The sequence below is a fragment of the Rattus rattus genome, chromosome 7, assembly GCF_011064425.1.
Source record: "Rattus rattus isolate New Zealand chromosome 7, Rrattus_CSIRO_v1, whole genome shotgun sequence".
Classification (NCBI taxonomy): Eukaryota; Metazoa; Chordata; class Mammalia; order Rodentia; family Muridae; genus Rattus; species Rattus rattus.
In genome coordinates, this window is record NC_046160.1 from 98664407 (window position 1) to 98678851 (window position 14445).

Sequence of the window (14445 nt, forward strand, 5' to 3'; positions counted from 1 at the left end):
AGCACCTTATTATGGGATATTAAGGGGAACTGGATTGTGAAGCCAAACCCTCTCCTTGCTCTGTTTCTTCTTTCAACCCCCTCCCCCACAAGCCTTCCCTCCCCCTCCCTTTCCCCCCTCCCCCACTCCGTTCCGCAGCCCTCAGGGTTGCTCCTCACTGCAGAGGGCGTTGGGGGGGGGGGCGAGTATACAGAGGGAATTTCTCTCCATCCACCATATTCAGCATTGCAGGAAAATGACCCCGGCTCTTGCTTCCAAGCCAAGAGAAAAATTTGAGATGGGGTGGAGATGCCCAGCTCTTGAGAACCTAGCAGCCACCCCAGGAGATCTGAGGGAACCATGAGGAGGTCTGCTGAATAGAAGAGGTTTTTCCTTTTGCTCGGGGGGATAGAACTGAGTAGAGGTGGTTACAGGTAAAGCCGTTGAAGGTGTCATTGTGTTCGGCCCAATAGGAGGGAGTCCCTGTCTGTCTTAGAGCTTCAGAGGCCAGTCCTCCTCCGGCTCCATCAGGAAGGCTCCCCACCCAGTGTATCTATAATCCCAGCTACTTGGGAAGATGAGGCAGGAAGTTTGAAATTTTGAAGGCAGATGGAACAACTTAAGACCTTGTCTCAAGGGGAAAACGGGGAAGGGGGCAGGGGTACTGGAGGCACTCAGTAGGTAAAGACACTTGATGCTGGAGCTGGAGAGATGGCTCAGAAGTTAAGAGGAATGTCTATTCTTCCAGAGATCCTGAGTTCAATTCCCAGCAACCACATGGTGGTTCAATCATCTGTAATGGGATTTGATTTCCCTTTCTGGCCTGCAGGCATACATGCAGGTAAAACACTTACACATAATAAATAACTAAAACTTTAAAAAAAAAAAAAAAAAGAAAAAAGAGACAGTTGCTGCCAAGCCTGACAACATGCGTTCAATCCCCAGAACCCACATAAAAGTGGAGGGAGAGAACTCCTACAAGTTGTCCTCTTACCTCCATATATAAGCTATGGAAAGTGATCACGAAAATAAGTAAATAGATGTAAAAATTAGAAAAGAAAGAAAAGGGTGGGAGGAAACTGAGGCACAGAAAGGCTAAGTTGCTAGGTTACCCAGCTCTTACATGGTAGACGGGAGCTGGGTAGCCCAGCTCAGGGTTCTATGTTCAATGCCCAGTGACTGATTTAGAGCCAATGCTCAGTCCTGCTTCATTGCTGACTTCAGCCTGGAGAGATGAAGTCGAGACAGACACTGCATCCAGATGTGCCTGGGCCTTCAGGAGTACCTCAGCCACACGGTGGACTGGGACAGGGCAGGTGTCGGGGCAGTTTTTAAAAGTTCTCAAACCATGTAGCTGCTGTAGTTGTTTCCTTTTGGTTTGGTTTGGTTTTTTGAGACAGGGTTTTTCTGTATACCCTGGGCCGTTCTGGAACTCCCGATGTAGATCAGGCTCAAACTCACAGACATCTGCCTGCCATTGCTTCCCGAGTGCTGGGATTAAAAGACAAGTATCAGGCTGGAGAGATGGCTCAGTGGTTAAGAGCACCCGACTACTCTTCCAGAGGTCCTGAGTTCAATTCCCAGCAACCACATGGTGGCTCACAACCATCTGTGAAGAGATCCGATTCCCTCTTCTGGTGTATGTGAAGACAGCTACAGTGTACTTATATATAATAAATGAATACATCTTTTAAAAAAAAAAAAAGACAAGTATCACCACCGACAAGTCTGGTGTAGTTTTTAAAGACAAAACAAAACAAAAACTTGAAGAGGTCGAAGAACTCCTTTTTGGAACGAGTTTTCCCGGTTTGTTACTTTATAGGCTTCTCCTGATACCTTCCAATCGCTCCTCCCTCCACTTATTGACTATAAGAAGACACGCCCCTTCTTCCTCAGTCCTTCAGGTAGCTGACAACAGGCCTGACCATAGTTTTCTTTGTATCAGTAAATTCTTACTTTTCTTTTCTTTAAGTTTGTTTGTTTTTTGTTTGCATAATCTTTTTTTTTCTTTTTTTCTTTTTTTTTCTGGAGCTGGGGACCGAACCCAGGGCCTTGCGCTTGCTAGGCAAGCGCTCTACCACTGAGCTAAATCCCCAACCCCTGTTTTTTGAAACAGGGTTTCTCCATGTAGCCCATAGTTGTCCTGGAATGAGCTCTCAGACCAAGCTGGTCTGGATTTCAGAGATCCACCTGCCTCTGCTTCCCCTGTGCTGGGATTGAAGACTTGTGCCACCACACCCTGGCAATTTCTTATTTTTCACCACAAACATGAATGATAGTGATAATAAGGCTGTGCTTCCCATGAAATTTCCTGGCAATGAACCTTTTTTTTTTTTTTTTTTTCGAGCTGGGGACCGAACCCAGGGCCTTGGCGTGCTAGGCAGCGCTCTACCCTGAGCTAAATCCCCAACCCGCAATGAACCTTTTAAACCCCCATGACTCATGTAAGTCACAGGCCGGGAACCTAGTATACCAGCAACATCTGACTGTCTTCAGGGTTGAATCCCATGATCCTCAGCAGGTTGGAGACAAGAAAGTAAACTGTGACCGCCATACTCAGTGTGTGGGCCTTTGAGGCTCTGGACCTCTTGCTAAGAGGGGGTGTGGGATTAACAGTTAACTAAAGCCCAAGGGAGGAATTACCTGTGAGGGATTTTTCTTGACAGAATTATTTGAAATGGAAGACCTACCTTTAGTCTAGACCATACCTTCCACTGGCAACCTACAGAAAAAGTTTGGAAGACATAAGCTTGCTGTTTTTGCCTTCATGGTCCCCCTGCACCCCACCCCACCCTACCTCTCTCTCTCTCTCTCTCTCTCTTTCTCTCTCTCTCTCTCTCTCTCTCTCTTCTCTCCTCTTCTCTCCTCTCTCTCCTCTTTCCCCTCTCTCTCTGGCAACTCTACTCCTTCACTGGCATCAAAGACTACTTCTTAAGGATCTGAAGACCGGGGACTGGAACGATGCCTCAGTGGTTAGGAGCACTGACTGTTCTTCCAGAGGCCCTGAGTTCAATTCCCCAGCAACCACATGGTGGCTCACAACCATCTGTAATGGGATCTGATGCCCTCTTCTGGTGTGTCTGAAGACAGCTAAAGTGTACTCAAAAAAAAGCTAAAAGAAAAAATCTGAAGAGCAGATGCAGCATTCAGCCTTGTAGAGCAAACACCTACTGGATTCTTGGACTATTTGTTGGTAGACAGCCATTATTGATTGGACTTCTGAACAGCAGTCTCTAATAATTCTTCCACATATATGTGTGGCGTGTGGCGTGTGGCGTATGGCATGTGTGTTCATTCATCCTATCAGTTCTTTTTCTCTAGAGAACCCTGACTAATACAGTGGGGGAGGTGAAAAGGGTCCCACAATGGTAAGAGAGGATAGAAGGATGCCCTGGGCATCAACCAGGCATGCAGGTTCGTAGGTCCTCTATTGTTCAGGGTTCTCTAGAGGAACAAGATTTATAGTGTGTGTGTGTGAGATATATATGTGTGTGTATGTGTGTGTGTATGTGCACGCCTGTGTATATATAATAAATTCTAATAAAGTCTATACACACACGCACACATATGTACAGGGCATTTATTGGAATGACTTACAGGCTGTGGTCCAGCTAATCCAATATGGTGGCATATGAATGGAAAGTCCAAGAACCCAGTAGTTGTTCAGTACATGAGTCTGAATGTCTCAGCTGGTCTTCAGTGTATACTGGAACCCCAAAGAAGTAGGCTCTGATGCCAGTGAAGAACTGGACTTAGTAGTGAGGGTGAAAACAAGCAAGCAAAGAGAGAGTTTCCTTCGTCTGTGTCCTTTATATAGGCTGCCAGCAGAAGGTGTGGCCTAGGATAAAGATGGGTCTTCCCACCTCAAAAGATCTGAATCAAAAGTTTATCTTCGAACATCAAGCATTAAAAGTGGGTCTTCCCACTTCAAATGATTTAATTAAGGATTAAAAATAAAACCCCACAGATGTGCCCAGTTGTTTGGGTTTTAGGTTATTCCAGATGTAGTCAAGTTGACAGCCAAGAACAGCTATCACGGGGCCTCTAAGAGAAGGCGGGACGGAGCACATGGGCAGGTAGCAAAGTGGCATGAAGCATCCGGGAGGGCGAAGTGACTCTGAAATACCAGAGGCCCGGGGTTCAGAGCAGATAACAAATGGGCTCTTGTTAGGGGGTTGGGGATTGCTGAGGTGATTCATGACAAGTGGGCTTGATGAGAGGAGACTCATAGGGCTGGGGTGGGGCTTAGCGCCAGGGCACTTGCCTGGCGTGCCAAGGTCCCTGGGCTGCATCTCAGCACCATCAGCAGAGGGAAGAAGAGAGAACTGCACAGAGCCCGTAAGTTCTCCTTACTGCTTTTCTGAGCGGTCTGGATATCTTTTAATTTTGCTCTCATTCTCCTAGAGCATGTGCTCAAGTGATTTCCCCCGTCTTTATGACAGCCTGGGAATGGAATGGGACTATTGGGGTGACCGGGTTGGCTGAAGAAACTGCTCCAATAAAGGCCACAAAACCCACGACTTTCAGAGTCCCCTGTCCTCAATTCAAAACAATCTCTGTCACTCACTCCCCTGTTGTCCTTAGACGCCTCTGCCTGACACTTCTCTCCAATGGGAGTTAGGACAGACAACACTCGGTGTCTTAGCAAAGACCTCCCTTAGCTGCAGGTGACAGACCCAACCGATAGAGAGTGCTGGAGAGGACAATTCAACCCAACGACGTAACAGGAGCATTATGGTTGGCTCAGCCGAGAGAAGGGCACACGTTGGAAGTTGTCAATCCCAGAATGAGCTATCTGTAGTTAACCTTGAACCAATCCACAGTCTAAGCAAGGTCAGGAACACAAGCCTGATCAACCCAGGGACCCTGAGGGAGAGAGAAAGCCCTAAGTGTATACATCATTTGTTCTGTAGTATGTTATATGTAGGAGTTATGGGGTTGCAGCAAGGACACAGTCCTCTTGCCGTGCAACCCAACTCCTCATGTTCAAATAAGAGTGACACAGCTCCTTAGCTGCCCAACTGTGGCTACACTGAGGCTTCCTCATCTGGGCAAATAAGAAGCAGAAGCATCCATCCCTTAAGTTTCTCTGTGAGTATGAATTAGGTAATCTGAATAGTAACGCTGCACACGATGGCTGGTACCTGGTAAGTAAGCGCTCGGTAAATATTAACCTGGACTGAGGAGCAGCTGTAAATCTCAACAGGTAAACTCTATGTAAATGCTACATAGTAAAATACCAAGTCAACAGGAATAAACCTCAGGCAGATTTTCACAAGCCTGGAGCTGAGAAAGGCAGGCAGAGGACCTGCAACTGTGGACAAGTAACTAACGTGCATGGGTAGGGGGCTCATACCATCGGGCCATCGTTTGTAATCAAGAAGCAGATGAAGGGATTTCTAAATGATCCTTTCCCAATCTTCTGGTATGTTTGAGTGTTTGTCTTCCAGCGCCCTGTAAGAAAGCCAGGGTCAGCATCAATGTCCCCATTATACAGATAAAAGAAACTGAGGCCCTGAAGAGTTGTATGACTACCCACCCAGAAGGACACCACAGATAAATCAAGATCACCATGTCAGTAGATCTCCTCATGATGGGTAGAAGGTGATGGGCCTAAAGGGTAAGACACCGCCCACACAGGCAAACAACAAAATCAACAAAAATCACCACCACTACCACCAGCAACAACAACAACAAAAAACCCAGAGTTTAAGGTTGGCCAGTCCAGGCCACAGCCCCTACAATAACAAGAGCCCTCATAGGACTTTACAACAGTGTTTCATGCAGAATGAATAATTACCTGGAAAGGAGGTTTTTGTCCTTCCCATTGAGCCTAGCATGATGGCGCATGCCTACATGAGCACCCTTGTCCTTAGACTAACCATATCTCTTGTTAGGTCCTTACTGCCAATAGCACTACAGTGCTCCTTTCAAAGGTTAGCCCTCCCTCTGACCCCCCCAACTAAGGCTAGCCCTCCCCCTGACCCCCCCCCAACTAAGGCTAGCCCTCCCCTCTGACCCCACCAACTAAGGCTGGCCCTCCCCTCTGACCTCTCCCCAAAGCCTGAACACTCGCACAAGGATCTGGATAGCGTTCATGTTTTGGTTGCCAGCCCAGCCCCTAGTGTCTCACCTTTGGGATGTAGTGGGACCTTTCAGACATGGCCCCCGTCATAGATGGTGATCAGGTCATGAGAGCATTACCTTCAGAAAGAAACAACGACAGACCCACCATCAAAGAAGCTGTGAAGCTTGATCCCTTCTTTTACTTCCTGACCATTAGGAAGTAAACTTTTTTATTACGTATTCCCCTTGTGGTGTACACTGCCTCATCCTAATTCCAAAATCAATAGGCCAGCCGATGAAACCTCGAAAACCCGAGCCTTTTCCTATTCTGAGTTCATTATTATCTCGGCTTTCTTTCATTGTTTGGTTGGTTGGTTTGTTTAAACAGGATCTCTCTATGTAGCCCTGACTGTCCTGGAACTTGCTGTGTAGACAAGGCTGGCCTCGAACTCACAGAGATCGTCCTTCCTCTGCTTCCCGAGTGCTAGAATTAAAGATATGTGCCACCATGCTCGGCTGCAAGTATTTTGTTACAGTAATGGAAAACAAATTAACAACAGGGGTTTTACTCTCTTTTATACTATATTGCTGTCTTTTTGTGAGGCAGGGTCTTCCTGCATAACCTAGGCTGGCACCAAACCCCACTGCCTTGGCTAGGCTGTCCTTGGGGTCATGATACTCTTGCCTCAACCTCTTGAATCCTGGAATTACAGACATTAAACCTGGCTATGCCACGGTTTTCTTGCCAACAAAAAATAGTGTCTTGGGGAGGAGAGGTGACTTAGTGGTTAGGAGAACTGGCTGCTCTTCTAGGGGACCTGGGTTCAATTTCCAGCACCCACATGACAGCTCACAGCTATCTAACTCCAGTTCCAGAGCAACTGATGTCCTCTGAGTGCTCTGAATGGCCTGCACAGGCACGGCATGCACGTGGTGCACATACACATAAAGTAAAAATAAATAAGGCCTTGTCAGGTTGTGGTGGCACACACCTTTACTCCCAGCACTTGGGAGGCAGAGGCAGGCAGGTCTCTGAGTTCTAGGCCAGCCTGGTCTACAGGCTGAGTTCCAGGACAGCCAGGGCTACATAGAGAATTCCTGCCTTGAAAAAAATGCTAAAAACCTTTCAAGGTAGTTGGGCAAATTTATTGAAGCGATGTAGACATTCAGGAGGCTGGGAAGATGACTTCATGGTTAAAAACATGAGCTGCTCTTCCAGGGAACCTGGGCCCACTTCCCAGACGGCAGCTCATAGTCATTGGTAACTCCGGTTCCAGGCGATCCAACGCCCTCTTCTGGCCTCTGTGAGCACTGCATGCACATGGTGCACCGACATAAACGTAGGCAAAACAAACACATTAAATCAAAGTAAATAAATCTAAATACTACTTTCTAAAAGGAGTCCAAAACCTAACAAGGGTTCATTTATGTAAATTTTGAGTCTAAAGCCCTCTTGAAGGGACTGAGGGCTAGTTCACAAGTAGAACTTTTGCCTCACATGTACAAGGTCCTGTATTTGACCGTTGACGTGGAGAAAAGAAAAATACCCCCTCCTGGCATCAAGCTCTTTACTGAACAGAGAGAGCAGAAACCTGACCCAGCACCTGCAGATAGAAGGAAAATGCCGGCAATGGGGGTGTGGCCCGCCCTCAGGCTCTCTGGAAAGAACTGTCCAGCACAAGGAATCTGAAGTTCATCGCCAGGAGCCCAGCACAGTCCGGGTGGTTGATTCATAGTGGTACTGATGGTTCAAAACCAGCTCCTTCCCTTCCTGGTAGCTTCCAGTCCCTCCCAAAACTATGTTGCTGACTGAGTACTGGGAAGTGAGTGACTCAGGGACACAGAAGCTGGGGACAGGATCTGGCTTTGGCTAGATTTAGGAAAACAGGCATCGAGGCCACAATGACACAGCAAACTCCTCCCCACCACCATCCCACACCACCCCACACCATCCACCTCCTTCCCACGCCGGCTCCTGTCCTCCAAGTTTTGGTGACTTATTTGCAGCAAGCGACAGACCTCCTGACTCTCAGCAGACTTCAGTGGAGTGACCGCGTTAAGGGACTCTGCAGCCATGAATGATAGCAGGAAGGGCTGTGATGAACTGAGCCCACAAAGCCAGGTACCATGCTAACTGCTTTAAGACTTCCCACTCTGGAGCAGGAGAGATGGCTCTGCAGTTCAAAGCACTTGCTGCTGCTCTGAAGGGGTCCACATTTTGTCCCCAGCATCCTCATGGCAGCCCATAACTGTCTGTAACTGCAGTTCCAGGAGATCCAATACCCTCTTCTCACTTCCTCAGGCATCAAGCCTATATGTGACACACACACATATACATATACATGCAGGCAAATACTTGTGTGTGTGTATGTGTGTAAATATATATACGGGGCTGGAGAGATGGCTCAGTGGTTAAGAGCACCCGACTGCTCTTCCAGAGGTCATGAGTTCAATTCCCAGCAACCACATGGTGGCTCACAACCATCTGTAAAGAGACCCGATGCCCTCTTCTGGTGTATCTGAAGACAGCTACAATGTACTTATATATAATGATAAATAAATAAATCTTTAAAAAATATACATATATACATATATGTATATATATATGTATATATAATTTTAAAGAATACCACCCCCTTTGATCAGGGGCTCAGGTTCTACAAGGGCAGGAGCTAGGTCTCCACCCTGCCGCATCCTGGGTCTCAAGCAGAGTCTCCCTACATGGTTTAGTCCTGGTGAATTCTCCCTGTGCCTTTATTTTGCCGTCTCTTCTTGCCGAGTGTTCTGGCAGGCAGATATCTAATCATGATGATGGTCCCGAGGGACTGGCTTTATCATGATCCCCATTTTGTAGCAGAAGAAACTAAAGACACAGAGAGTTTGAATGGCTTTCCCAAAGTTCCTAAGCAAATTCTAGAGCGGAGGCCAAAACTCGCACACGCAGGCAGCCTAACTCTAACGCATGCCCTTGACCTCTGTGTGGATTCAGGGTCCGGGGTTGAGTTTAGCTCTGGGGTTGTCTGGTTGGTTGGCCTGTTTTGCTGTTGGATTGTTTTGTTTTGTTGAGGCAGGATTCCCACCCTATAGCCCAAACTGACCTTGAACTTGTGGCAAACCTCTCTTCTCAACCTCTCAAGCACCGAGTCTACGTGCCTCCCGCAATGCCTAGGTATAACTCTAACGTGGGTTGTTTTTACAGTTTAATCAGCTGAAGCTTTGAGAGAAATTAAATGGTTGGATCCAAGCAGAGCCAGGATTTGAACCCAGTACAATCAGATTACATGCTCTGAAAGAGCACACTTGACTTTTCCCAAAACCTAGCCCAAGCTTTCTCTGTAGATACCTTCAATAACCACTTTTTAGGTGCACTGGTTGGACCAGGGTTTCATGTGGCACAATCTATCCTCAAACTTGCTGTGTAGCCAAAAAATGACCTTGAATTTGTAATCTTCCTACCTCTGCCTCCTGAGTTCTGGGATTCCAGACCTGCACCACCACAGCCAGCTTCATAGATATTTTGAGTCAGAGTCTTGCCCAAGCCTGACAGCCAGTAACCATCAAAGTAAAATGACCCTTTGGGGTTGGGGATTTAGCTCAGTGGTAGAGCGCTTGCCTGCAGCAAGCGAGGCCCTGGGTTGGTCCCCAGCTCCAAAAAAAAAAGAAAAGAAAAAAAAAATGACCCTTTTACCCCCGCTCCGCTGCCAGCCTGTACCCTAAAATCAACCAGGGTTTCCAGTTCTCAGGGTATCTGGTTCTTAGCTAATGCTGGTCCATCCCTCCCTCTACCTGTAGCCTCTGGCAAGGGTGTTTCTCAGACAGTCAGAAGCTACACTTGCTTGTAACCTCCTGAGACAGAGTGGTCACTGTCACCTCAGGACTGGGAACTGGCAGCTTTGAAAATGGGGATTAGTCAAGAGATTTTTCATCTACATCTCCTGGCAAGGGCCAACTTCGTCACTCACTCTCCGTTCTTCATCACTCACATCCTTCCCCGTTGGCTGGCATATGGCTCATCATGGCTGTCTCACAAGTCAGAGATATGACAAATGCCATTAGCATAACATTCCTACCCATCCTCCACCAGCAGGCTGGCGTGGAGAGGAGACTGAGAGAGGAGGCAAGAGGTCAAAAGACAATTCAATTCTCTCTCTCTCTCTCTCTCTCTCTCTCTCTCTCTCTCTCTTTCTCTTTCTCTCTCATTTTTCTAGTAGACAGAGTTTCTCTGTGTAGCCCTGACTGTTCTGGAACTTGCTTTGCAGACCAGCCTGGCCTCAAACTCAGAGATCTGCCTGCCTCTGCTTCCCGAGTACTGGGACTAAAGTATACCACCACCAGCTAGCTAGAAAGGACAGTTTCTAACTTTGAAAATTGGAGGCTGTCTGGCCTTTGCAGCTCTCTAGCTAAAGTCTTGGGGAACCCAAGTTTCTGTCTCCACAGAAAGGAGGCATAAATTCCTCTGCCAGGTCAGCACGCCATTTAGCACAGCCCCAGGAGCTCTGTTTACAATATTGTCTAGTTACGTAAATGGTGCTACTTAGAACTCGATTCCACAGAACCCAGAGGGAAAGATGCCTTGACATTGCAGATCCCTGCTAAGCTGACTTCCACACATGGTAACCATGTGTTTGGGGAGATAAATATGATCCCAGAACTTAGGAGGTGGAGGATCAGGAGTTCAAGTCCAACCCTGAATACATCAAGGAACCGGAGACCATGAGGATACATGAGCTCCATCTCAAAACAACAACAAAGCCTTCCACAAAACCAAAATCCAAACCAAACACGTGCCCTGACAGGGATGTGGTAGGGACTAGATACTGTGCCAAGAGGCTGGGAAGGTGTTTATGCACAGCAGACATAACCACATAAAGGGCTGGAACATAATGCCCTTGGCTGCCATACATCTCCCAGGTACCGTCTGCCTAATCCTAGCTCTCGTGTACCACAGCAGCGTGAGGATAGGAAGGGGACAACATACGTCAAAGCAGCCCTGTTAGCAAGGCCTAGCTGTGTTTCCTTTTGTTACTTTTGTGTGTGTGCATGAAGTCACATGTGCATTCCTCATGTATGTGCAGATGGGCATGTGTGTGAGTGTATGCATATGCACACAGAGAACAGAGAATAACCCAGGGTGTTCTCTCTCCAGGGACCCTGTCTTTATTTTGGTTTTGGTTTGTTTGTTGATTTGTTTGTTTGTTTGTTTAGATGGAGTCTCTCCCAGGGGGCCACTGATTAAGCTGGACTGGAAGTTTGGTTTCTTTTCCTATCGTTGGGATAAACACTCTGACAAAAGCAGCTTAATACAGAAAGAGTTTATTCTGCATCGAGTTTCCGAAGTGCAGTGCGTCTCTGCGGAGAATTCAGGATGGCAGGAGCTTGAAGCATCTGGTCATATGGAGTCCAAAGTCAGGGGGCAGAGAGCAATGGACAGGTGTTGCTGCTTAGTGCCTTGCCCTTTTATTTTATTTAAGTTTTATGTATATGCATGCATACATGCACACATTATATCTATATCTAATCTATATCATACTAATCTATATCTGTATTTCCATCATCTTCATCTTCACCTCCACCGCCATCTCTATCTTATATGTACGTCAGTACCCAAGGGAGCCAGAAGAGGGCACTGAATCCCCTGAACTGGAGTTACTGACAGTTGTCAGTACCAATGTGGATGCTGGCAGTCACACTCAGGTCCTCTGGAAAGAGCAATAAGTTCTCTTAACTGCTCAGTCCAGCTTTCTTACTTATAGAGTACAGGATCTCAGCCAGGACACGATATCCCTCAAAGTGGGAGTGTCCCTCCACCTCGACAAGTACAATCAAGACCATTTTCCAGGACTTGAAGAGATGACTCGGTGGTTAAGATCAATCGCTACTTTCACAGATAACCCGAGTTTGGTTCCCAACATTCACATCCGGCAGTTCACAACTGCCCACGACTCTGGCTCAAAGGGATCTGATGCAGCCTTCTGGCCTTGAGGGGTAGCTGCATTTGCATATGGCATACGAATACATAGATACACATGCATGAAATCAAGCACATACACACAAATAAGAAATGTTTCTAAGGCTGGAGAGATGGCTCAGCGGTTTAGAGCACCGACTGCTCTTCCAGAGGTCCTGAGTTCAAATCCCAGCAACAACATGGTGGCTCACAACCATCTGTAATGGGATCTGATGCCCTCTTCTGGTGTGTCTGAAGACAGCGACAGTGTATATATATATAATAAATAAGTTTTTTTAAAAAAGAAATATTTTTAGAAGATGATTTTCCATACACATGCTTAGTGGTCTATCTCCTAATCTCCCTGGTGGTTCTAGATTCTGTTAAATGGCAGTTGTGACAACTGTCACAGCAGGCTAGCACCAGCAAGGCCTGGAGACCTGCCTGTGTCTGTCCTCCTTCCAGCACTGAGTTTACAGTTAAGGGCTGCCATGCCCAACTTTTTCCCTGGGTGCTAGGAGTTGAACTCAGTTCCTCATGCTTACACGGCGAGTGCTCTCCCAACTGAGCTATATCCTCAGCTCCTGGTTTGATTTTGTTTTGTTTTTGAGACAAACAAAAGTAGGCCTTAAGTAGTCCAGGCTGGCCTTGAGCACACTGTGTACCTAAAGATGATCTCAAACTCCGTTTCTCCTGTCTCTGCCTCCTGGGACTGCCAAACCCAGCTCAACAAAGCCTAATTTCCACACCCTTTTTGGTGTCTCTTCCAGCTCAGTCTATCCCTGAAGAGGCCACAGAGAATACCAGACAACAGAGGAGGCAGGTCTCTGAGCCTTGCTGGTGTGAGCCTGCTGTGACAGTTGTCACAGCTGCCATTTAACAGAATCTAGAACCACCTGGGAGATAGACCGCTAAGCATGTCAGCCAACAGAGGAGGGTTAGGAGGGTCCCATTTCTTTGGAGGTTTGCAACTGACAAGCCAAGTTGTTCCGAATGAAATCTCCTGTCAGTCTGATTTCCCATTCTCCTCAAAGCAGCTGACTCTGTCCTTACCTTTCTCCTGAAGGTGTCTTTAGGTCACAGAACCATCCACTAAAGCTCATCTTTTCCGGTGATGGTGGCATGGGCCTTTAATCCCAGCACTAAGGAGGCAGAAGTAGGCAGATCTCTGTGAGTTCAAGGCCAGCCTAGCCTACAGCTTGAGTTTCAGACAGCCAGAGCTACACAGAGAAACCCTGCCTCAAAAACAACAAAAATGAAAACAAAAACAAAGTAAACCAAAACAAACAACAACAAAAGAAAAACAAAAACAATGCCACCCCATCATATGTTCTATACAGTGGATAGAGAAGCCCCCGATTTACTAAGATGATCTCCAGTTCTGGGAAGGTGACAAGGAGCTAAATCGAAGGTCTACAGTGTGTCTGGGATGCATGTTCTCCTCGGCTAGTGACACTTGGGCCATGCTCCCGGTCTGAGACCTGAAGCAAGAATTTTTTTTTTTTTTTTTTTTTTGGTTTTTTTTTTTTCGGAGCTGGGGATCGAACCCAGGGCCTTGCGCTTCGCAAGAATTTTTTAAAAAACCACTCTACAGGTATATCTCCCAGCCTGCCTGAGTTGCTTCTCATCACACTTCCGCTGGGACCACCGTCTGCCCTTCTGAAGCTCCTGGAGAGGGAGGTGGTCAGAGAGGCCCCAGCACTGGGAAAAGAGGCTCCTTTTTAGTTACTCTCCCGCTCCCTTCTTCTGCACGGGGCGATCACAGTTTCACATCCTGCCTTGTCTTGCTGGTTTACTGCAGAAGCCCAGCCTTCTGCTCCAAGCTACTAGGTACCTGATACTTACTAACAGAATAACTGTTAGATTGAGTATAACCTTCCAGGGTATAACCTTCCAGGCAAGCACTTCAGGCTCATTCTGTGGAGATGCTCAGAAAGACATAGTTGGATTGTCAAGTCGGCCCCCGGATGAAATCCCAGCCCTCAGGAGGAGAATGCAGAATATTGAGTTTGGGAACAGCTCGAACTGTATAGAGGTCCTGTCTTAAAACACCAGGAAGAAAGAGGGGCGTGGGAGTAAGGAGGATTAGATGAGGAGGGAAGGAAGACCCCATATTTGTTATCAAACAAAACCCTCACCTTTTCTCTTTCCCACGAGGGCTTGATCCTAACCCTGATCCCTTTAACGCAGGCCAGTATTTATTGAACAGCTCTTCTGAACTGAACACAATGTCCCATGCTGGAGAGACAAGCCCTACCCACACATCTAAGGCCCTTTCTGTGTTCTCATCCCCACCACTCAGTTCAGGGCCCTCCAGCCTTCCTTGTCCCGTGTCTGTCTATTTGAGGCTGCTGAGTTAACGAGAGGGGAGAGGTCTCTTAGCTTTTGCAGACCAACCTCATCCCCCTAACCCTACCCCAGGGATCTGTCCCAGCTAACCTTGGCACTGGTCC